The following is a 27,404-nucleotide window of genomic DNA, read 5'->3' on the forward strand; positions in this document are numbered from 1 at the left end:
TGTGTGTGTGTGTGTGTGTGTGTGTGTTAAGTACTCTGTTTTCTGAAGAAATGAAAGTAGGAGGATGAAGTATGTATTAGTCTCTAGGGGTACATAAAAAGTTACCACAATGTGGGTGGCTTAAAATCAACAGAAATTTGTTCTTCCACAGTTCAGGAGTCTAGAGGTCCAAAGTCAAGGTATCAGGAGGTTGACTTCTTCTGGAGGCTCTGATAAAGGAACAGTTCCCATGCTTCTCTCTTACCTTCTCAGGCTACCTGCAATCTTTGACGTTTTTTGGCTTGTAGACCCCTCACTGCAATCTCTGCCTCCGTCTTTATCCTGCCTTCTTCTCTTTGTGTTTCTCTGTGTCCTCTCCTCTTTTCATAAGGATATCCATCATTGCATTCCTATATCTAGGGATATTTAATCTCAAGATATTTAGCTAATTTTAAATGGAAAGACCCTATTTCCAAATAAAGTCTCATTATAAGATTTCAGGTGAACATATACTGGGAGCACTGTTCAACCCAGTACAGGTGGTAGAAAATGAGAAGACTAGGTAAGAAGTAATTTAAACAATCCAAGTGTAAATTATGATTGGCCTATAATGTTGAATATGGGATGGTAAGACTTGATTGTATTTAGAGTCAACATGCTGAGGTAGGGGGAAAAATCAAGAGTGGAAGCAACTTGAAATCTTTCTAGTGGGTAAATGGTAATAAATCCTACATTGTCAGATGGAAAAAACTAAGAGAGAGGTAGGTTTTCAAGGAAGAGGATTAACATTTCTACTTTGGACATATTAAATGTATGGTATGTATTAGACATACAATTTGAAATACTAAGTTGAAAATTGAGTACTAGAAAAGCTGCTGTTACATTGGTTAATAGAACAAAACTTTACAAAAAAAATCCAGCCATTTATTCCTTTCATGCAAAGAATTATGATTAAAGACATTTGTTTTTACTTTCTCTATGGTTGCCAAATAAGTATGCCATGACATTGTCCTATTCAGAACCTACCAGAAGTATATTCATCTTCATTGCCATATAACACATTTTCCTTATGTTATATGTCAAGACCAAGGAAGACCGATATCTTCTGAAGGAAATGTTAAGCCACTTGTTTATCAACGGGGTGAACTAGAAATAATCAAAACCAGGCACTCATCTCATCTGCTCTGTATTCCTGCCACACCATTTTCCAAGAGTATGGCTTAGACTCTCAGAAGGATCCATTTTGTCATATTAAAATGGGGACAATAATAATGCTTCTCAGATCACCAGCAACTAGTAGTAATATAAGATCACCAGCACATAGCAGGTGATTATGAATGGGTTTTTTTGTCATGTATTCCACCATGTGTTAAATAATTTCATGGGCCTTCCCTACATTATACATATACAGTATACATTTAAAATAAAGTTAAATAAAATGTTCATTTGGTAGAAAAAAATATGAAAGCCACATATCAAGGAACAATTTATCATGATATAATGAAGACCAAATTATAATAGTTTTTAGGTCTAAGTGCTTAATATAGGAGAAGCTAAACTTTTTTATTTGGGTTAATAGCGTTGTTTGTATGGAGACAGAGAAATGGTATATTTTAAATGTTTAGCTTGTTATTCTGTATTATATTACTAATGCTGTGGTTGGCCAATTAAACATTTTTCTTTCATAGTTTCCTTGAATAATTAAAAAGTGAGACACTGAGGAAACACAAACATTTTATTAAAACACATCCTAATGGCATCCTCCCATTCTGTTGCCAAACAAACAATATCTTTACATCTCTACTACATTTCAGAGTTCATCATATTCAGGAAGCTATCTGCAATTATACTCACCCACAATACCACTCATTAGACACATACATTTCCAATTTTATTTAATAAACTAGCATAACTATATGTCTTGTCATAAAAGAAGCTAAAAGTTAATAAAGAAAAAATGAAAAGAACTAAATAAGTTAAAAAAAAGATCAAAAAAGGTGCTATAGAGAAGACAGTCAAATTTTCCCTTTGATTGGTCCAACAGAAATGGAAGGGAAGCAGGTCCAAGAGGATTAGGGAACTAACATTTATTGAGCAACCACTACATTCCAAGCATTTTATAGAGGGTATTTCATTTTAGCATTGCCACTTAGCAATGAGGTATCATTTTCCACCCTCCCCCTTTTAAGGATGTCAAACCTAAGTGTTAGTGAGATTAAGTAGATCAAGGTGTTAAGTTTTAAACAGTGGAACTTTGAGTCAAACCCAAGACTATCTGACCTTGGTGAATCTAAAGTATAATCTATTCTACTGTGATGAAAAGTGGTTATAAGATAAATAACGTGCCACTAATATAGGTCTTACAGATAGTCCTACTCCCCGACTCTTTCTGCTTTATTGTGGGGGGAAAACATGAATAAGTGGTCAGGAATAAATAGATCTTAGCAACACATTACTTAGAACAAATTATTGATCAGCTTTTAATGGATCTAATGTTCATTCTTATCCCCCCCCCTCACATACACACAGGAAATTTTGCATCACTTAGAAAACCATTCCTCTAAACTTCACCATTTTGTAATTATTTTTTCTCTTATTTGTCTTAGGTTATGTGATAAGATTTATGGCCTTATTATAAGTTTATATAACTTCAATCTTAGAGATAAATGAAGTATATTAATATATTAGAGATTACATCATAATGTTTGACCATGTGATTATACTAACAGGTTTTCAGAAAAGCACTTTATACTAATTTTGTATCTTCATGCTCTTCAGGCAATATTGTATACAAAATGTCACAATAATTTCTATGAGTACAGGTTTTTTATTTTAAAGTAAGCTTCATCCCCCTGATACAAGAAGGCTAAGAAATGCCAAGCCTGCAGTCAACAGACGAATACTGAGAGAAGGATGGTCCAAGGAACATTATTGAAGTAGGTCTTTCATTATGGAACCTAAATCAGAATCACTAACAGAGCTGAATCCCACCTGAGAGCTTAAGGAGGCTCTGCTAAGAATCCCAAATATCAAATTCTATTTTTGTCTTTTTCTTTTTTTTCCTTTTGATTTGGCTAAGGAGAAATGGGAAAATTCAAGTTCCATTTGCTTAAGAAATATTTCCATAGAAAGTTTGTAAATTATCACAAAATCATTTGATTGAGATCAAATTCTTATTTTTAAAAAAATTAGCTAGGGGCGCCTGGGTGGCTCAGTCGGTTAAGCGTCCGACTTCAGCTCAGGTCACCATCTCACAGACCGTGAGTTCGAGCCCCGCGACGGTCTCTGGGCTGATGGTTCAGAGCCTGGAGCCTGCTTCCGATTCTGTGTCTCCCTCTCTCTCTGCCCCTCCCCCATTCATGCTCTGTCTCACTCTGTCCCCAAAATAAATAAACGTTAAAAAAATTTAAAAAAATTAGCTAAAAAATAATTTTGGGATCACAAGATGTTCTGAGACTTCCTTCTTGACTTATAGAAAAGCATTTTTCACTTATCCTACCCTCACAGGAAATTGATACTATTTGTTTTATAGTATTCTGTGTAAAGGAGTCAGTCACATCATGTTATTCTCGAATACAGATACTGTACTTTCATTTGTAATAATAGAATAGCAATATAATTTATAAAATGTGTCTATAAAGAGTACCAAACTGTCTTCTGCTTAACAATATTGAAAATAAAAACTAATTTAAACTGTACTAATCATTACATATTAAATATTACTATTTGAAAAAGGATAAAATGAAAATAAGACTAAAAATCTGTCAAAATACAAATGATGTTCGGAAAAAAAAATTTTTTTTCTAATAGATTCTGTGTTATAGCTCACTTTCATCCCAACTTCCTCAAAGAATGACTTTCTGACTGCGTAGGCTGAAAAGCTAAAAACTACATTCTCCCAACTCTATAGCAGTTTATGTTTCAAATGTGACTTTCAAGAAAGAGACTTGTGCCCAAAACAAGTTAAGTGAGGAGTGAGATCTTGGATATGAATAAGGACTTTCTGGTACATATGTTACAGAGGCAAGGGAGCTCTGTATAGATTAGCCCCTTGGTTTCGTGACTTCCTGAGATGCCAACAGTGGCCAGATTTAAGTAGAGACAGTGTGATCTCTGCTAGTTTAGAGTCTGGTCCTCTAACCATTTGAACAATTTCCCAAGGTTCCTCACGTAGTATGTTTTAGATTATACAGGTCACATATGAATACTTGCTCCTAAGAATTAAGAGTGCCAAAGCATTTTCACATCAAGGAGTCACTTTATGGACTGGTAAATGTACTTGTTCATGTTAAATTTACTAAGATAATTTTATATACTACAGCACTTTAATTTCCTGTGACTTAATCATTATCTATTTCTTGGACATCCCTCTCTTTCTTACTAATACATATATTTGTCGTATTCTTTTAAAACTGCTTAGTAAATCATAGTATATTAAGAAACAGTATATTCAACCAGACTCACTTTTGATGTGTAAATACATTTTTTGGACTATATCTCCAGCACTAGAGTTGCTACGCCAAAATACGGGCATTTCAAAATGTAAAAGATTCTGCAAAATGGCCTAGAAAAATAATGTAATAATAAATATCATTCCCAACAACATATGAATACACACATTTTACCACACCCAACTTGCTGTTTTGGTAATATGTTGAAAATGACAGAGCCAGGACTAAGACAGAGCCAGATTGGTTGTCCTCAACCAATCCAGGATCTCCTTAAGTTTAACCACCAGTTACCCATAGTGATTGCATAAGGACCTTCTTATCTTGCTTACATTTATTTTCTCTGAATTTGGAATTTCTGTTGGATTTGTATTAGGTAGTTTTATTTCTTAATCTCCATAAGGATTTTAAACCATATGATTCTGTTCTTAATTCTTCATCAATACAATCTTGTCTCTTATCCATTTTATAGGGCACCCAATACATCTTGGTCTACTGATATAATCATTCTATTTCCAACCCCCTGATCTAATATTGATTTATTCCTTCAGAAATTTTCTACTGTTTCAATGGGAGTTTCACTATGAAGAACATTAGACTCATGCGATCGTAATCCAAGTTTCTGCTTTCTTATGTTTTCCACTACTTTATTTTGAGCACAGCTTTTTATCATTGTGATATATAGTGCAAGATATATTTTACAATGATAAATACTATATTTAAACTTTCAGTATTTGTAGCATTACATTTCACTTGGTCTGACACATTTATTTCTGATGATTTTTTGTTTTGATTTGCTACTATTACATTGATTGCTTATTTTCAGACACTTCAAACATTTTTCGCATAGAATGTATGACCTTTTATAAAAACAGAATTTGGGATTAGTGTTATTTTTAAAGTTACTCAATTAATGTTCTTTGTCCTTAAAAGGATAACCTGTTTGTTATATTCATATTTTAATTTTCAACCACGCTAAAATATATGTTTTATTGCTGAAATTAAGAATTAATAGTTATATTTCACATCTTATACAGGAAATCATATATGCTGTCCACACTATAGCTGTTATTTGTTTGAAAGATTTCTAAATATATACAACTTCCCCAGTGGGTGAGGAATATATGTTGTAATACTAGGGTGGCGGGAAGGTTGCTCATGAAACTCCAAGAGAGGATTGACACTGGAAATAAAACATTATGACGTTATGACACTAGGAATAAAACACTACTGTTATATATTTGGGTACAAACCAACAACAAGCTTAATTATAATTTTTTTTAGATTAACTCATTTAATTCTTCCAATAGCCCAGGAGGATGAAAGTGTTCAATTTCCATTTAACAAATAAAGAATGGAGAGACTGGGTGGGTAGTCAAGAGCAGACAAGAAGCTGGAAGTGCCAGGGGGTACCTGGGTGGCTTAGCGGGTTAAACATCAGACTCCTGACCTCAGCTCACGTCATGATCTCAGGGTTCCTGAGTTTGAGACCTGCACTGGGCTCTGCACTGCCAGTGCAGTCTCTGCTTTGGATTATTTCTCTCTCTCTCTCTTCCCCTCCCCCCCCACTTGTGAACGCTCTCTCTCTCTCTCTCTCTCTCTCTCTTACTCTCAAAATCTAAATTAAAAAAAAAAAAAGTTGGAAGAGCCAGAATTCAACCCAGTGCCCATGTGGGACACCACTAGACTATTCTGCCTCTCAGTAAGTGACAGTGTATGCTCTAGGAAATGGTGTTTTTCCTCTGAAGTAATATGGTGAATTTCTGTCATGAAAGCTTATGCCTAGTGTCTGAGCTTCTCGAAGCTGTAATTACTAATGTCTGTGTTCTTATTATGTTTTATGGCTAAGACAGTTAAATATCTGACATCTACATGGGTGAATATATAGTAAATATATATTCACTTCATATTTCAAAAGTTTTGCTAAGCTCTTTGATTTTTATCATATTTCAAACTTTTGCTACTTTTTAACATATATTGAAATGTTCCTTTTTTAGTGAATTATGATCCTTAAGTCATTTGTTATTATACCATTAATCTAGTATGTGTTGTTTTGTTGATGTGAAAAATCTTTAACCTAATAATGTATTAGGTAAAATTTATTTTCTCGGGTATAGTGTTCTTTTTATTTGTCTCAACATTAACTTAATATTTCATTATACTCAGACTTTGTGTTGTAAATGGAACAATACTTATTGTGATTTTGGTAATCTTAAACAACCTATAAGCCAAAATGATTATGGTATAAATTAGAATTGAAATGAGAGGCTAGGCTGATTTGTGTATAAAAACACTAGTGATATATAATTATTCAACTCACAACAGGTATGTTTGGTCTTTCTATATATTCATTTATCATTGAGAATCATCTATATCAACACAACACATCAGATTTTCAGTATTCAAGTAATTTATGATGCTTAGAATTACATGCATTGGCAAACTATTTTTACAAGTTTAAACAGATGGTTTTATATCAGATATTTTTATGAAGACAGAGAATAAATAGAAATAGAACTAAGTTCTTTATGGCCCAATTGTCTTTCACTGTATGAATTTCTGCAAACCCAAGCATATTGAGTGTATTTTCTCTCTGAAGTTCTATTTCATAACTTATAAATGTGTATATGTTAGTTTCAAAGACTGGAATTTCATTGCACATTTTAAAAAGTTGATTTTTTTATGATAACCTATTTGTTAACATATTTTGCATAAATTTTCAGGATAATTACTCTGTTAAAGATAAGTTGTAAGAATTTCCCTTGAGGGGGCAAGAATCTCTATGCAAGGCTTACTTTCTATGACTGAATTGTAGGTTGTGCTAGGAAAATGAGTATTCTAAACCTTGTGCCTTGAGTACTATACAGATCCAGAGGTAGCCTGTAGACAGATTAGACCAGTGACATATACTATCATCAGATGAGAAAATTTAAGGAGGAATGTAAAATTATGACACTTCATATAGTTAAACCAGGAAAATTAAGATCTTACTATAGTTAAAACATAACTTTACAAAGGGATAATCTTACTCCTCTCTGAAATATAAGAATAAGCTAGAAGATATTAAATTATTTTCTAGCTTTAATATCCCATGATTCCTAAGAAATGAATACATTTACAGAAAACGTGTTTGCTTGTTGGGAAGCATTCACCCTGCCTTATAAAAAAGTTTCACTAAGTTATTTAAAGTGAATTCTTGCATAATATTTCCCCCCAAAAACTTAGAAATATTGGTCTCATGTAAACATAATTGAGGCATAATGATAAAAAGCTTCATTCATAAAGAGAGAAAGTTTGAAATAAAATAGGCACCTCAAGGCTTTTATACAATGTCTACATGAAAATAAGAATAACAAATAACTTACTGTATGCAAATATTTTATATTTATATCACCTATTAAGTATTATAAGCTCATCAGTCAGATAAGAAAAATGTAAAGATACCACACACACAAACATGAGAGAACATTTATGCAGGCTTTATGTATAACTTCAATTTCTCTTAATATGCAGTCAGAGGGAGGGGCGCCTGGGTGGCGCAGTCGGTTAAGCGTCCGACTTCAGCCAGGTCACGATCTCGCGGTCCGTGAGTTCGAGCCCCGCGTCGGGCTCTGGGCTGATGGCTCAGAGCCTGGAGCCTGTTTCCGATTCTGTGTCTCCCTCTCTCTCTGCCCCTCGCCCGTTCATGCTCTGTCTCTCTCTGTCCCAAAAATAAATAAACGTTGAAAAAAAAAATTAAAAAAAAAAAAAAAATATGCAGTCAGAGGGAAATGTTTATGAGTGTGCTTGTTTTTGTATGTTTTTTTTCCTCTGACAGGTACAGTATATCTTTTGAATTATAATAGTTGTTTCCATGAATTCAAAACTTATCAAACAACTAGCAAAGAGAAAAAAAAATAAGTTTATTTGGTCATCTTAGATAGCCCTGGGGGAAGAGTGGACTAGTACGCTATGTTAGGATATGTGGTGATAGGAAAGATTAGTTTTGTGTTAAAAGCATCATGATGTTTATAGGAGGATCTCAGAAGATGCCTGACTGTGTGTATGATTCTAATTTGACAACAAAGATTTTATTAAATCATCTAGCATCTTTTATGTTCCTAAAATTAATTTTGTCCTGTTTAGCAGCATATGTTCAGATGTTTCCAATTGGTGAAAACTTTTAAGAATTTAGATTTAATGTGTAAATTAAATACATAGTTCACAATCTCTTTTCCTTTTAAAAAATCTTTTAAAAAATTATATACATATACCTGCATAAAACATGGAATAATACAAACTTATAGAACAATTCAAACAACACAGCTGCAAAACACTTAGTAAGTAAGCATTTACATTCATGAAGCCTCAGGTCATGTACTATCCCAACAAGTTCATATGAACACTGCCTTCTACATGTTTTTCCAGGAATGCCTCACATTTGATTGCAATTTGTTTACAAATAAACACTAAATATATGTGGATTTTCATAATTGTTTATTTGAGAAGAAAGAGGAAAAATATGGATAGTTTAGAAATATTCACAATTTGAATGTGCCCATGTATGAGCATTTATTGGCGCTGGAACACGTGACATTTAAATATGCTCATTATCCAAATGCGATATATTCTGAAAAAACTAAACACGATGGTAAACAAAATGACATTTCATTTCTGGATATGGAGCACTTTTTTAGTTTTAAAAACTTCTGATGCCTAGGAATGTATATTAATTTTGTATAAAATGTTGATTAAGGGAATAATGTATGCAAACAACTGCATGTTTAGAACATCTCACTTTACCTCAGGTAAGAACTGTCTTTATGAAAGCTGACAAAATGTACAAGTTGATGAGTATGAATGCCAAATGTGGATTGTAGAGTTCACTCTGGGAAGGTAGGCTGAAAATAAACTATTAAATAATCAAAACCATGGAGATGCAAATTAAGCAGAAAACAATACAGGCTTACACTCCGTACTGAAATTTGGGAGAGTTGAGAATTGCAGTATATAGTAACTGATAAATTATGTAAGTTCTGCCATTCTTTGTCTCTCTCCTATATTGAAAAAAAAAAAAAGGTCAGGGGGCACCCGAATGGCTCAGTCGGTTGAGCATCTGATTTAGGCTCAGGTCATGATTTCAGAGCCTGGAGCCTGCTTCAGTTTCTGTTTCCCTCACTCTCTGCCCCTCCCCCACTCATGCTCTGTCTCTCTCTGTCCCTCAAAAATGAATAAACATTAAAAAATTAAAGAAAAATTAAAAAAAATTAAAGAAAAAAAGTAATGTTTGTATTATGGTTAGTGTTATAAATGGGGTAATTTGGTTATTATAGGAAGTCAAGGTAGATAAATTAATAAGGCCACTAATAATTTTACCATAAAAATAAAAATATTAAATTAAAAATTTTGTAAAATTTTGATTACTTTCCTGAGGACACCAAGGTACTATATCTAAACCAGAATAATTGAATCATGCAGGTTCAAAACAGTATTAACGATCTTGTAGGATAGACAAGTCAAAGATTTTATAAAATGGAGGCCTAATATCTTGCTACTCATTTTTGTTAACATCAGTTTTCAAATATCTGAAATATCTTGTGGTTAATACAAAGGGATTTTGGAGATCAACAACTTTTAATATCAAAATTCTTCCCAGAAAATTACATGAGTCTGACATCTCTACTATTAGAGTTGTTAATCCCAAAATGTATACATATTGCATGACATGAATATGTTACAAGGAATAAAAACATCTTATGAAGATACTATGTGACATAAACATTTGTAATGTAAGAGAGTTCCATGCCATTGATTATTTTTAATCAAACCATGCAAAGAACTCTGAGAAGTAGGCCACTATCTAAGCACAAGGAGAATTGTATATAGTAGAACTTTAACTAGCACAGCATTTCATTCAAGAATACTGCTTCAAGACTTCATTTAAAATTATCAGGGGCACATTATCTGGGTACACAAGAAGAAGCAATTATTGGTTTAATTAGCCGGCATTCACCACATCGCCCTTTTTCTCTTTGTTCAATTGCCAGGCAATTTTCTACAATCATTAAGCAAGGGAACTATAATTCCTCAATGACCTAATCTACAGCTCCTTTTTTATCACATTGGAATATTTTAAAGTTATTTATGACTGTCCTCAATAAGAACTAAGTCCATTGGGCAGAAAACACTTCAGGCTTAAAATTTCAATAGTCATTGCCATATGCTAAATCTTAATTATATTTAATATTCTATTATGTTTTATTTTGTATAGATATTTGCCATGAAATTAGGCTTAAGAATATTTGATTGAAAGGGATTGTATAAGATCTCTCTTACAATTTGTGAAGATTCTGAAAGTAATTTGTGTATCTTTTTCAAGTATACAAGTGTAAGAGTGAAAATATGGAACTTAATTTTTACAAGTGAAGGAACTTTGACCTACAACTTAGACTTATGCTAAGATGATTTTACAAACTCTTCGGGATAGGCAAGTGAAAGTATTTGCCACAACTGTTGACTTCCAATTTGGGTAAATTCTTGAAATTTGAATCTCAGTGAGAACTTCCTGGTCTGGCTTTGGAAAACAAAAGTTAGAAAGCATAAAATTGTTTCCTCTGTAAGGCCATAGTTAATACAGGTGTCAGTGGTGCAAGGGCACCTAGCGAATGATTTAGAAGCAGTAAAAATGACTGTTTTATATTAGATAATTCATAAAGCAGGGATTAGGCCATCAACTGTTATGCAGGTAATTCCCTGGGTGATAAGGGGTCTGATCCATCTAGGCAACGCCATAATTCTTACCTCTTTATGACTCATGGGCCATGAATATTTTTTACAATATCTCGAACACATAGAGACAATGCTCGAACTACTATCTGAAATCCCATAGTGACCTAAGAGTGCAGATCTTGCTACATCCATCGGCTTTCAAAGGCCATTAACGCGCTTGTCTCTTCTTGGTCCTACTCACTCCTCACTCTCCACTCTTCAATCCCAAGTCTTGGAAACTGCAATTCTGATCCTGCGAATCTTCCTGGAAGTTCGGATCATAGCCTACCTTGCTTTTATGATGGTTTAGATTTCTACCATATTTATAGCACTAATCAGCAAAATGTTTATATCTGCATTTTTTGACCTTTAAACAAAAACAGAAAAATGGATCAGTAAAGGTGAGAAAAGTATAAACATAAATATACTTCCCCAAAGAAACAGCCAGGTTTCTGCTACAATAAATTATATGGTACCCAAATATAAGAGTTGATGAATACCATTTAGTAGCACTACTGTTAACAGTCTCTTTCAAATCATTGGCACTTAGATATCTAACTGGTGTGTGATTTTTTTTAATTACTGAGTAATACACAGATCATTTCTGTGGTAAAGAGGTTTAAACAATCTAGAAATATATCAAGACAAACCTGAAAGTCTCTTTTGCAGTGACTTCTCTTCCAGTCTCCTCATATCCCTAAGATATAACTACTATGAACTTTGAGAGCTGTGCATTTCTGCAATCCTGTTTCAATGTGTTTATTACAGACCAAAGGAAAAAAAAATTAAGAAAGAAAGAGATGTCAAGGTTTATATAAAAGGGACTATACATATTTATCTGTGATATCTTTTAGTATTTGTTTTGGAGATCTTTCTAAATCTGTTTAGCCAGCTGTTTTGAATTATAAAATAGTATGCTATAGATTAGACTTCATATCTATAGCCTAGATGTAATGTGATTTATTCCAACTCTCCCCTATCAGAAACTTTTAAGTTGTTTTCACTGCTGCACTGAGTATAATACACCTAATTTTTGGACAGAAACATAACAAATTATAGAATCTTACTCAGTACTTAGAAATGGCCTTGGGATGCCTGGGTGGCTCAGTTGGTTAAGTGACCAACTTCAACTCAGGTCATTATCTCGCGGTCCATGAGTTTGAGCCTTGCATCAAGCTCTGGGCTGACAGCTCAGAGCCTGGAGCCTGCTTCAGATTCTGTGTCTCCCTCTCTCTCTGCCCCTCCCTACTAACGCTCTCTCTCTATCTCTCAAAAATGAATAAGTGTTAAAAAAAAAATTAGAAATGCCCTCAAAGTTGCTCAGCATTATGTATATATTTAACAATATTTTCCCTTTAAGTCTTGATAGACTATAGTCTTTATTTTAAAATTTATTTTTAAAATTGTTAACATTAATTACAATTACAATTATTACAATTACAATTATTACAATTACAATTATTACAATTATTCAATTTTTAAAATACTTAAAAAATGTGCCTTTTCTGTTTGTTGAGTACTATATAATATATATGGTCAGGCTTGTTAATTGTGAACACACAATTAACTCTTTAACTCTGTAAGATAGATTTGACGTAACTTAAAAAATACCACAACAATTTTTATGTATTATTTTGTACTTGCATTGTAAACAACCATATACTTTACAAAACTTTTTATCATATATATCGTTTTGCCATTTTTACTCTTAGTTGTAGCACCTGAAAACAGCATATAGTATTTTTTTTTAATCTTTAAGAGTTTTGATTACTAGCGACTTTATTTATTTATTTATGTATTTATTTTTATTACTACCATGGTGCTTTATATTTTCTATTTGGCAAAATATTGTGATCTCCTTCTCTATCTCCTCATACATTCATTCTCTGCTTCCTTTCTTTCTTCTTTAATTTCTTCACTTCTTTCAAGATAGAATGGATTTTCTTGTTTCTTGGTTTCCACCCTTATTTTTTAGTAGCTGAACATCTCACTTTTGATCTTCTAGTTGTCATCCTCACACTCTTATTACTCATATTTGGAAAAGATATATTTATTTTTTTCATTTATTATCATTGTTTTTTTTTAGAGAAAGATGGGGCAGGAGGGGCAGAGAATGAGGAAGAGAGAGAACCCCAAGGGGAGCCCATGCAGGCTCTATCTCAAGATAATGAGACTGTGACCTGGGTGAAAATCAAGAGTCAGATGTTTAACCAACTGAGCTACCCAGATGCCCTGGAAAAACAAGATTGGCATCTAGTGTAAGTATCATTGAGGATTAAATACAATCTTTGAAGATACTTATCAACTTTCTTCTACTTTAGAGAGATACAGAGAAAACTGTATATACCTTGTATATACCTTGTGTTCTCTATTTAACATTTCAATTGTGCAGATTCCTCTCTGTAATAAAAGCCTAATTGTACCTATATAATGGAATTGTTGTAACAACTGATTGAGATGTTTAGTTGTGCCTGTGTTAATCACCTGAAACATGACAGATGGTTAGCAAATGACATTTCTCTTATTCCAGTTTCTTTTTTTTTTTAAATCAGTGTGTCTATATTACTATTACAGAGTTATGGATGTCATCATTTTTCCAAAAGAGCATAAGCTTATAATATTTGGATGCTAAAGCTCAGATATACTCTTCAAAACAAATTGTTTCATATCTCTCTACTATACAAGATGATATCACCATGTAAAAGGAACAGGGTTATGATATACCACTGATATTTCATAAAGATAACATCAAAATTATGATTTTAAAACTATATATTTTTGAAAAGATGATGGCTAATTTGTGTGTTAACACACAGTGCACCAATAGATACTTGAAAAATATTAAGTATAGTTGTAATTTTATTTTTATTTAATTATTTGAAATTTTGTTTTAGCATGTTCTTTGGTCAGGTTTGTGATGGTAGATATTACCAAATATGAAAGAATATTTGCTATTTCATGCTCTAACACTATGAAGAGTGTTAAAAGTGTAAAAGGAAAAAGTATGAAAAAAATTAACACAGCAAGAAGCATAGTTCATATTCAAGGTGCAGATATTCCTCTTAAATAATCAATGACATTTACAAGAATAGGAAAAAGAGAAGAGAGCCAAGTTAGGAGGAGCATGAGATGGAAATAACAGATCTATTCCTAACATCCAGACAATTGGATGTCCTTTACGTGATTTTCATGTCTGGCACGTGAGCCCAGTAGAGCTGGAGATGAGGATACCCTATGGGGCAGTTGTTCAGAGAGATGACGTGTATTGGCATTGAAGAGAGAGATGCTCCCACTGAACAGCATGCAGATGTTCAAACAGAAAATCCCTCAAATGATAAGAGTTGCTTATGAACAATGTATTCTAGTCAGTGTATTAGGATACAAATATGGTCAAAATGTAACATCTTAAATCACCTTGGCTTGAGGGAATTTGATATCATTACACACAAATTAGAACATTTCCAAATTATTGTCTTTTTTGAAAGTATTTTAATTAAAATATCCATATTTTAAACAGCATTTTCAATTTTTCACTCATTCACATTGATAATTTTGTTGCACATTTCTGTATTAACTGTGTGCCAAGCATAGTATTACACACTGGGGATCCCATGTTAAATCCCATCATTATCATGTACTAGATATGTGTAAATTGAAAGCTTTTCTGTGTCTGTTTTTGTTTTTTTTTCCTTAAAAGAGTTATAATAAGGTCTTAAGGGTTGGAGTGAAAATAAATAATTTGTCCAGTAGCACTCCTGGCACATATTTGGTTCATAAAAAAAAATCAGTTTCCACATTCTCTACTTACAACTAAACCCTAGTCATAACACTATGCACAAATGTGATTAGGCAGTCACGATTCAACTATGTGAAAACTTGAAACTCTCTTATTTTCCTAGTTACATAGGTCTTTCTTGGCATCGAACCAACCTGTGTTTTCCTGATGCAGTCATCTTCTCGTATGCAAGTTCTGATGTGACGGGTTGGCATAACCTGCCCATAGCCTTATTCAGTGCACACCAGCTTGACCTCCAAATACCAGCTACAGTGCTTTGCCTCTGAGCTCTCATGCCCCTAGACCCCACCTTAACACCTGTGCAGCAGGCTCTGTGTGCCATAGAATTAACCCCCCCAAACACACACACACACACACACACACACACACACAGAAACAATGGGAGCTGGTGTTTAAAGAGCCCGGCTCTCTCACCTGTCACGTGAGATCATTCTGATGTCTCTGGTCCTCATGGTCTCTAATAGCATCCCCAGTGAAACCGGACTCCAGTAGTCCACACTGGCAGCTGGCTTGATACTGTACCCCTCTCATTTCTCCATTCCTCTCTTCCACCTCTCAAATAAAGTACTTGTAGTGAATTTTAGTCTCGGGATCTGTTTCTGGGAAATAACAAATGGATTCTCTCAGTCCAGGCCAGTGACCACAAAGCCTAACCTGGTATTGCAATTCCAGTTGCTGTCGTGTTTCAGCTGGCTGAATAATTCAATATTGAGGCTTTTCTTCAAGGGTATTTAGCTCCCTGTCCAAAATGTCACCTGTCCTGCTTCTTTTCAGAGGGTGTGACTCTGTCTGGGAGCAGGCACCGAAAGGAAGAGTCGGCTTACATGATTTAGAGCTCATAAAGACAAATAGGGCAGTGCCAGCCTGTGGTTTCAGCCTGATTTAGAGCCAGTCAGATGGTCTTGACACTCTAGTCTGTGCACAGCATGTGCATGACATATTTGGTGTTCTCCAATGGTGCTCTCATGCAGCTGGTTCTTTATTGCTGAGGACTCCAAAGCGGCAGCTGTGTCTCCTGTTGCCTGTCACCTGCAGCACACCAGCACATGACTGACCCCTTCTCTGTTGGGCGTGCTGCACCCTTTCTGCCCATCATTGACTACCAGGGTTCTTCAAAGAGTCTCAGGAAACGGAGGGGGCCTCTTCTGCTTCTCTGAGTGCCTGTGGTCGCCGTCTGGCCTGGCTATTCCAGTTAATATTTCTTCTCCTGATATTTCTTTTGAAAAAGAAACGAACGCTAGTCTTTTATTTTTCCCCTTCTAAATCAAACTCTAAACTCTGAAGGACACATGTATCCTCCCTACTTTCAAAGCCAGTTCCAAGAGGATGATAGGGGTAGGGGACTGAGAAGTACTCACAGACCCTGTTCTTCTCTACAAATGTCTCCTATCCACTTCTGAATCTTTGCTCTTTTGCATAGATAAATGTGTGTGGAATTCCATTTATCATTCACTGGTGTACTAGGAACTCAGGCAGTGTGATGTGTAACACCATAGCCAATGTTGTTATTAATTTAGAATGTGAGATGGAGAGCATTCTTATTCTGAGATGTGGAACTGTTCCTTGCAAAGCCCAGTTATTTTGCAAACCATTTGAAATCATGTTGATGAAATGATACACGCACACACTCACCTACGGTATATGCATATATACATTTACTTATATGAAGTCAGCAACAAATGATTAAAAGTCAGTACATTAGAAGTGCTTCGGTGGCTCAATTGGTTAAGCATACAACTCTTGAGTTTGGTTCAGGTCATGCTCTTACACATGCATGAGATGGAGTCTAGCGTGGGGCTCTGTGCTGACAGCATGGAGCCTGCTTGGGATTCTCTTTCTCCCTCTCTCTCTGCCCCTCCTTCACTCATGCATGCATTCTCTCTCTCTCTCTCTCAAAGTAAATAAATACACTTTTAAAAAGTATATTATCAATGCACACAAAAATATCAATATAATTCATTGGTTATGGGAGTGTTTATAGTGAGATCAGGGACAGGAAGCTATTTGTTGCACCTGGATATCTTGTCTAAACAGTGCCTGTCATGCTTTACGAGATCTTGTGACCACCTGTCTCTCCCACCTCACCTTCTGCCATCTCCTACTTGGACAACACTCACTAGCCATACGGTTCTTTCTGTTCTTGAAAAGAGCAAGATTTCTTCTTTCTTTGCACTAGGTATTATTCCCTAGGTATTATTATTCACTGATCTTGAATTTGCTGTTGCAAATACTTGTAATATCTTCCAAGATGTCTAAATAACTTTTCAACAGCCTTCTCTTCCTCATCCATTAATTCTGCTTAAATGTTGAAGTGCAATCAAAATCATCTCACACTGTTTATTTCATAGCACCCATAATAGCCAGATTTTATACAAACATTTGCTTGTTTATTGTATTTATCTTCTCACGAGTTTTATAAATTTTACTTGCTGAATTCCTACTGTCTAGTGTTTGAAGTTCAACAAATATTTGATAAATAGAAGGGCATATAAATGAATAAAATTTGAGCAAAAAAGCTTGCGAGAATTAGTTTTTTCTCTTCCTAAGTTTTCATTAGAACTGTGTAGATTATCCTTGTCTTGCTGTATGTGTCACTGTAAGCAGGTACAAAAATATTAGAACTAGAACAGATTTCTTAAAGAAATAATGGAAGAAGCATAAATTATGCATTTTAAATAAAAATTTAAACAAGAATGTTAACTTTTCACTAGGCCCAGTTTGAAATAAAATAAAAACTTACAATTTAAATTAGTGATAATTAAAGTTGATCGTCAAAATCCCAGTATCTGTAATGATCTTGAAATGAGATGGCTGGGAATATACATATCTTTATCTTCCAAAATGCCTAAATAACCACTTCTTATATAGAGTTAATAATTTCACTAAATGTATAAATTCAGATAAAATTTAAACCTTGAGAAAAATAAATTAGCTTAATTTTCTGGGTTATTAAAGTAAAACTAATTTGTTAGAATTAAGCCAAATCTAGCTCTAAGTATTTCATGCTACCACTTAGAAAATAACTGCATTTAATGAATGTTACTTGGACAACCTTTTATGTGTGAAGGCATTTAGAGTTTGTCTAAATTTACTGGGAATAAAAGTAATTTTTTCCCTATCATTGTCCTCCACATCTGTATAGTGTTCAAGGTGGTAGTTAAAAACCCACAATTGCTTTGGTATTTATTCCTTTTTGTCATGTATCAGGAGGAATCATTTATCATACAATGTGAAAGGACAATTAAGTATGTCTCTGGATGTAAAAATCTAAATAAAATGATTTCCCAGAAACTAGGATTCTTTTCATTCATTCATTCAACAGATGCTAATTGGTCACCATGATACTGGCCCTCTACTAGGACCTGGGACACAGTAGCGTCTCCATGAGACAAACATTCTCATTGAGCTAACAATTTAGAGGGGAGATCAAACAAATATGTAGCATTAGATAATGATAAATGATAGGGAGAAATTATAAAGCAAGGAAGTGATATCTGTCTTGTTGGGGAGATGAAATTGTAGATAGGATAATTCGGCAGATGCAGAACATAAAATGATCAAAACTTCAGATTGCACTGATCTGGGTTGCAATTGAAAATTCTAAGTTATTGAGGAGCCAAGATGGCAGAAGAGCATGGAAGCTTTTTGTGTGTCTCGCATCCATGAAATACAGCCAAACACTGAACCATCCTACACACCTAGAAAACTGATTGGAGGGTTAACAAAACAATCTGCACAACCCGAACCACAGAATTCAGTGGTTACATGGCATGGAGAGTTGAACTTGGGGAGCGAGAAGCTGCAAAGGTAGGGAACCACTTTTGCGGACAGAGAGAGGATGAAGACTGGGGAGGGGGGAGAATACAGGAAAAACACCCCTCCCCAAAAGCAGCTGGAGAGAAAGAGGAAAATTGGAAACAGCCACAGGGACTAAACTAAAAAAGGGAGAAAGGAGAAAGGAGAGGGCTTAAATTCCATTAAGACTGGAAACAAGGGGAGCGCAAAGGCTGCAACTCCATAGCTCAATACCTGGTGGTGCTCTGGTATTGAGGGCGAATCCCCAGGAAGAGTGGGGTCCAGGCGGTTCTCGGGCCACACAGGGAAAAGCAGTTCCACTACTGGAAGGACATTTGGTACAGACTGTTGAAGCCACCTGGTCCCAGCAGACTCCAGAAGGTGGCCACATTCACTGGTGCTGGGGCAAGGTCATTAAGGGTGAAGCCTGATGCCAGATGTGTGTTGTGATTTTCCATAATCCCTGAAATGCTGCTGCTACACTATCTGGCAAACTTTTTCTGGGGCGGGCTGGCACCTGGCCTCAGTCTTGGGGCACCGGCAGCAGCAGGGTCCAGCAAGAGTTCCTGGGTGCAGCTGGCATTCGGCCATTGCTCAGTGAGACCCTCCCACAGGGGGGTGGAATGGGTCAAAGCCGCAGGCCTTTAGAAGTAAGGGGCCAGGGAAAACAGCCACATCTGAGACAAAACTTAGGAGAAAGATACTGCCTGGGGCCTGGTCACAGAGAGTGAAAAAGTGGGGAGTGGACAAGAGCTAAAGACAGAGGATGGGTGTGCAATTGCTGATCCGTGAGAACAGACTGGGTAACTGGGTGGCGCCATTTTCACCGCTCCTGAGTATGCACATATGCACCTATGAGCTCCGCAACAATCCAACCCAGTCGGTTGACAGCACCATACAGTGAAGAGAGGAGCTATTACACTGAGCCCCACCCAACTGGGCCAACCTCGCTCTTCAAGAACACAAGTCTCAACGCTGGCTTAGTTTATGGACTATAAAGTGCTACATAGACTGACTTCTAGGGGAAAACGAAGCAATTTGAGTCCTACTTCAATCTGTTAGCAGGTTCATCTATTCAATTTTCTTTTTTGTTTTCTTTTTCTCTTTTACAATTCTTTTCTTTTGCTTGAATACAGAAAGAGAAAAAATTCATTTTTATTTTCAATTTTTATTAAAAATATCATTCTTTAATTTTTGTTACTATATTTTTTAATTTTGTGTAATTTTTTTCAAATTCTACTTTAATTACATCATTTTATTTTAGTCTACTTCAGTGTATTCACCTTTTCAATTTTTCAAAAAATTTCCTTTTCTTTTGCTTTTTCTTTTTTCTCTTCTTTGTTTCTCTCTTTTTCTTGAATGCAGAAAGAGAAAAACTTCATTTTTACTTTCAATTTCTATTAAAAATATTCTTATTTAATTTTCATTACTATATTTTTTGCTTTTATGTAAATTTTTTCAAATTCTATTTTACTTCCATCATTTTATTTTAGTCTACTACTGTGTATTCACTTTTTCGAATTTCAAACGACTTTTTTTCTTATGTTTCTTTTTTTATCTTTTTTCTCTTTTTCGTTTCTTTTCTTTTTTCTTAGATACAGAAAATGAAAAAATCATATTTATTTTTAATTTTTATTAAAAATATTTTTCTTTAATTTTTTAACAATATTCTTTACTTTTGTGTATAATTTTCAAATTCTATTTTACTTCCATCATCTAATTTTACTCTACTTCAGTTTATTCATTTTTTCAAATTCTCAAATGATTTCCTTTTTTTTTTCTTCTCCCTCCCCCATATTTTTTCCTCCAATCTGTCAAACCACTTTCAACACCCAGACCAAGTCACACCTAGGATCTAGCATCATCTATTCGATTTGTGTGTGTGTGTTTAATTTTTAATTTTAATATTTTTTAATTTTAATTTTTTAATTTTAATTTTTCTACCTCATTAATTCCTTTTCTCCCTTCAAAATTACAAAACAAAGGTATTCACCCCAAAAGAAAGAGCATGAAGAAACGACAGCCAGGGATTTACCCAAAACAGATACAAGCAAGATGTCTGAACCAGAATTTAGAATCACGATAATAACACTAGTTGGAGTCAAAAACAGATTAGAATCTCTTTCTACAGAGATAAAAGAAGTAAAAAAATAGAATGAAATTAAAAATGCTATAACTGAGCTACAATCACGGATGGATGCAGTGGTGGCAAGGATGGATGAAGCAGAACAGAGAATTAGCAGTATAGAGGACAAACTTATAGAGAATAACAAGGCAGAAAAAAAGAGGGAGATTAAGGCAAAGGAGCATGATTTAAGAATTAGAGAAATCAGTGACTCATTAAAAAGGAACATCAGAATCATAGGGGTCCCAGAGGAGGAAGAGAGAGAAATAGGGATAGAAAGGTTATGTGAGCAAATCATAGCAGAAAACTTTCCTAACCTGGGGAAAGACACAGACATCTAAATCCAGGAAGCACAGAGGACTCCCATTAGATTAAACAAAAACCGACCACCAACAAGGCATATCATAGTCAAATTCACAAAATACTCAGGCAAGGAGAGAATCCAGAAGCAGCAAGGGAAAAAAAGTCCCTAACTTACAAGGGAAGACAGATCAGTTTTGCAACAGACCTATCCACAGAAACGTGGCAGGCCAGAAAGGAGTGGCAGGATATATTCAGTGTGCTGAATCAGAAAAATATGCAGCGAAGAATTCTTTATCCAGCAAGGCTGTCATTCAAAAGAGAAGGAGAGATAAAAAGTTTCCCAGACAAACAAAAATTAAAGGAGTTTGTGGCCACTAAACCAGACCTGCAAGAAATTATAAGGGGGACTCTCTGAAGGGAGAGGAAAAAAAATATATATATATATATCTACACATATACACATATATACGCATATATACGTATATATACATATATATCTACACATATACACATGTATGTATATACATATATACATATGTATGTATACATATATACATATATATCTACACATAACACACATATATACGTATATCTACACATACACACATATATACGTATATATATATATATCTACACATACACACATATATACGTATATATATACATATACGTATATATATGTATATATGTGTGTATGTGTAGATATAAATATATATACGTATATATGTGTGTATGTGTAGATATATATATATATATATATATATATATGTATATTTATATATACCAAAAGCAACAAAAGATTAGAAAGGACCAGAGAACACCACCAGAAACTCCAACTACAAGCATCATAATGGCAATAAATAAATATCTTTAATACTCACTCTAAATGTCAATGGACTCAATGTTCCAATCAAAAGACATACGGTAACAGAATGGATAAGAAAACAAGATACATCTATAATGCTGTTTACAAGAGACCCACTTTTGACCTAAAGACACCTGTAGATTGAAAATAAGGGGATGGAGAACCGTCTATCATGCTTATCTTCAACAAAAGAAAGCCGGAGTAGCCATACTTATATTAGACAATCTAGACTTTAACATAAAGACTGTATCAAGAGATGCAGAAGTGCATTATATCATAATTAAGGGGTCTATCCACCAAGAAGACCTAACAATTGTAAACATTTATGCGCCAAATGTGGGAGTACCCAAATATATACATCAATTAATCACAAACATAAAGAAAGCAATCGATAGTAATACCATAATAGTAGGAGACTTCAACACTCCACTCACAGCAATGGACAGATCATCTAATCAAAAAATTAACAAGGAAACAATGGCTTTGAATGACATATTGGACAAGATAGACTTAACAGATATATTCAGAACATTTCATCCTAAAGCTCCAGAATACACATTCTTCTCCAGTGCACATGGAACATTCTCCAGAATAGACCATATACTGGGACACAAATCAGCCCTAAGTAAGTACAAAAAGATGGAGATAATACCGTGCATATTTTCAGACCAAAATGCTATGAAACTCAAAATCAACCACAATAAAAAATTTGGAAAGGTAACAAATAACTTGGAGACTGAAGAACATCCTACTAAAGAATAAATGGACTAACCAAGCAATTAAAGAGGAAATTAAAAAGTATATGGAAGTCAATGAAAATGATAACACCATAACTCGAAAACTCTGGGACACAGCAAAGGCAGTCATAAGAGAAGACTATATAGCAATCCAAGTTTCCCTAAAGAAGGAAGAAAGATCTCAGGTACACAAGCCAAACTTATGCCTTAAGGAGCTGGAAAAAGAACACTAAATAAAACCCAAAACCAGAAGAAGACAGGAAATAATAAAGATTAGAGCAGAAATTAATGCTACCAAAACCAAAAAAAAAAAAAAAAAACATAGAACAGATCAATGAAACCAGAAGCTGGATCTTTGAAAGAAGTAACAAAATTGATAAACCACGAGCCAGTTTGATCAAGAAGAAAAAGCAAAGGACCCAAATAAATAAAATCAAGAATGAAAGAGGAGAGATCACAACCAACACAACAGAAATAAAAACAATAATAAAAGAATATTATGAGCAATTATGTGCCAATAAAATGGGTAATCTGGAAGAAATGGACAAATTCCTAGAAACATATACCACAACCGAAACAGGAAGAAATAGAAAATTTGAACAGACCCATAACCAGTAAGGAAATCAAATTAGTAATTAAAAATCTGCCAAAGAACAAGAGTCCAGAGCCAGATGGCTTTCCAGGGGAATTCTACCAAACATGTAAGGAAGAGTGAACACCTATTCTCTTGAAACTGTTCCAAAAAATAGAAATAGAAGGAAAACTTCCAAACTTTTTCTATGAAACCAGCATTGCCTTGGTTCCAAAACCTGACAGAGACCCTACTAAAAAGGAGAACTATAGGCCAATTTCCCTGATGCACATGGATGCAAAAATCCTCAACAAGATATTAGCCAACTGGCTCCAACAATACATTAAAAAAATTATTCACCAAGACCAAGTGGGATTTATACCTGGGATGCAGGGGCTGGTTCAATATCCTCAAGGCAATTAATGTGATTCATCACATCAATAAAAGAAAGGACAAGAACCATATGATCCTCTCAATAGATGCAGAGGAAGCATTTGACAAAATACAGTACCCTTTCTTGATAAACACCCTAAATAAAGTAGAGATAGAAGAAGCATATCTCGAGATCATAAAAGCCATATATGAACAACCCAATGCTAATATTCTCCTCAATGGGGAAAAACTGACAGCTTTGCCCCTAAGGTCAGGAACAAGAAAGGGATGTCCATTCTCACCACTGTTATTCAACATAGTGTTGGAAGACTTAGCCTCTGCAATCAGAAAACATAAACAAATAAAAGACATCCAAATCGTCCAGGAGGAGGTCAAACTTTCACTCTTCACAGATGACATGATACTCTATATGGAAAACCCAAAAGATTCCACCAAAAAACTATGAGCATTGATTCATGAATTCAACAAAGCTGCAGGATATAAACTCAATGCACAGAAATTGGTTGCATTCCTATACACCAACAATGAAGTGACATAAAAGAAAGAGAAATCAAGGAATCGATCCCATTTACAGTTACACACAAAAAAGCACAAATACCTAGGAATAAATCTAACCAAAAAGCTGAAAAATCTATACACTGAAAACTATAGAAAGCTTATGAAAAAAATTGAAGAAGGCACAAAAGAATGGAAAAAGATTCCATGCTCCTGGATAGGAAGAACAGATATTGTTAAAACGTCAATACTACCCTAAGCTATCTACATATTCAGTGCAATCTTTATCAAAGTAATACCAGCATTCTTCACAGAGCTAGAACAAATAATCCTAAAATTTGTATGGAACCAGAATAGCCAAAGCAATCTTATAAAAGAAAAAAAAGCAGGAGGCATCACAATCCCAGACTTCAAGCTATACTACAAAGCTGTAATCATCAAGACAGTATGGTACTGGCACAAGGACAGACACTCAGATCAATGGAATAGAATAGAGAACCCAGAAATGGACCCACAAACGTATGGCCAACCAATCTTTGACAAACCAGGAAAGGCTATCCAATGGAATAAAGACAGTCTCTTCAGCAAGTGGTGCTGGGAAAATTGCACAGTGACATGCAGAAGAATGAAATTAGACCACTTTCTTACACCATACACAAAAATAAACTCTACATGGATGAAAGACCTCAATGTAAGACAGGAAGCCATCAAAATCCTCAAGGAAAAAGCAGGCAAAAACCTCTTTGGTCTTGCCCGCAGCGACTTCTTACTAAATACGTCTCCAGAGGCAAGGGAAACAAGAGCAAAAATGAACTACCGGGACCTCATCAAAATAAAAAGCTTCTGCACAGCAAAGGAAACAATCAGCAAAAGTAAAAGGCAACCGACAGAATGGGAGAGGATATTTGCAAAGGACATATCAGATAAAGCGTTAGTATCCAAAATCTATAAAGAACTTCTCAAACTCAACACCCAAAAAGCAAATAATCCAGTGAAGAAATGGGCAAAAGACATGAATAGACACTTCTCCAAAGAAGACATCCAGATGGCCAACTGACACATGAAAAAATGCTCCACATCACTCATCATGAGGGAAATGCAAATCAAAACCACAATGAGATACCACCTTACACCTGTCAGAATGGCTAACATTAACAACTCTGGCAATAACAGATGTTGGCGAGGATGCAGAGAAAGAGGATCTCTTTTGCACTGCTGGTGGCAATGCAAGCTGGTGCAGCCACTCTGGAAAACAGTATGGAGGTTCCTCAAAAAACTAAAAATAGAACTACCCTACAACCCTACAACCCTACAGCAATTGCACTACTAGGCATTTATCCAAGGGATACAGGTGTGCTGTTTCAAAGGGACACATGCATCCCCATGTTTATAGCAGCACTATCAACAATAACCAAAGTATGGAAAGAGCCCAAATGTCCATCGATGGATGAATGGATAAAGAAGATGTGATATATATATATATATATATATATATACACACACACACACACACACACACACACGTGTATATACATATATATATATATATATATATATATATATATATATACACACACACACAATGGAGTTTTACTCGGCAATCAAAAAGAATGAAATTTTGCCATTTGCTACTACATGGATGGAACTGGATGATATTGTGCTAAGTGAAATTAGTCAGTCGTAGAAAGACAAAAATCATATGACTTCACTCACATGAGGACTTTAAGAGACAAAACAGATGCACATAAGGGAAGGTAAACAAATATAATATAAAAACACGGAGGGGACAAAACATAAGAGACTCAAATATGGAGAACAAACTGAGGGTTGCTTGAGGGGTTGTGGGAGGGGGGGATGAGCTAAATGGGTAATGGGCATTAAGGAATCTACTCTTGATATCATTGTTTCACTATATGCTAACTAATTTGGATGTAAATTTAAAAAAATTAAATTAAAAAATATTCTAAGTTATTGATAATATACTCAAATGTCTTTCAGATCAAATGATTGGTTGGAAATGACATTCAGCTTTTAATGATGTTAGGTGCAAGACAATACTGTTAGGGAAAATAATTCATACAATAGTTTCATGATTGTGGTTTCTCTTTATTATAATTAAACATTAGGGATTTAGAATGTAAGATTTTTGAGGCGCCTGGGTGGCGCAGTCGGTTAAGCGTCCGACTTCAGCCAGGTCACGATCTCGCGGTCCGTGAGTTCGAGCCCCGCGTCAGGCCCTGGGCTGATGGCTCGGAGCCTAGAGCCTGTTTCCGATTCTGTGTCTCCCTCTCTCTCTGCCCCTCCCCCGTTCATGCTCTGTCTCTCTCTGTCCCAAAAATAAAAATAAACGTTGAAAAAAAAATATTAAAAAAAAAAAAAAGAATGTAAGATTTTTTGCAAGAATGACTATCTCCCCATCCTAGTGCAGCATTCCCAAGCGAGATTTTACAAAATGCTAATATCTCATGTGTCTGTAGAGATTTGTAATTAAAAAAATCTATATAATCAATATTTTTCTTTAATATTAATATTTATGTGTTAGAAAATATATTTAATAAGTCCATATTCATATGTGCTAAATGTTTTTGAAATGTGGTCAATGAGTTAACTACAAGCAGCTGTCATATTCTCAATGATCTCTTTATTAATAAGGTGTAAATGTTATGGGCTTTGTCTAAAAAAAATCAATATACTATTTTAATATCGAGTCAGTGCTGCATGAAACTTCATTGTGTTGTATGAGTTAAATTTTGATGATTTCTTGTACCAACTGTAAAATGCTTCCCTATTTGTTTTAAGCCCTGGCTTTCAGAACCTCCTTTGTTTGACTTAAAGTTTCTGTTAATGTAATATAATTTGAAAAGTACCAAACTTCACAAAAACAATGGGATTCAAAAGGAAACCTACCATATATTAAGTATAAACTTGATTCTAGCCAATTACTTCATTTGCATAAGAAATGTTCCTGTACTTTTCATTGATGTGAACCAAGAAAAAGATAACAGAGATTGACAGGCCACTAAAATGGTGAGGGGATGAAAACTGAAGATGTGAAGTCTGAATGAAGGAAATAGATTTTAACTATCATGATCCTTGACTCCATTTCCCCATTAAATTTTATCAATCACTAAGTGTGTAATTTTCACTCTC

The sequence above is a fragment of the Lynx rufus genome, unplaced genomic scaffold (assembly GCF_022079265.1).
Source record: "Lynx rufus isolate CCGP_SWC_20201006 ecotype Redwood Valley unplaced genomic scaffold, mLynRuf1.p SCAF_3, whole genome shotgun sequence".
Classification (NCBI taxonomy): domain Eukaryota; kingdom Metazoa; phylum Chordata; class Mammalia; order Carnivora; family Felidae; genus Lynx; species Lynx rufus.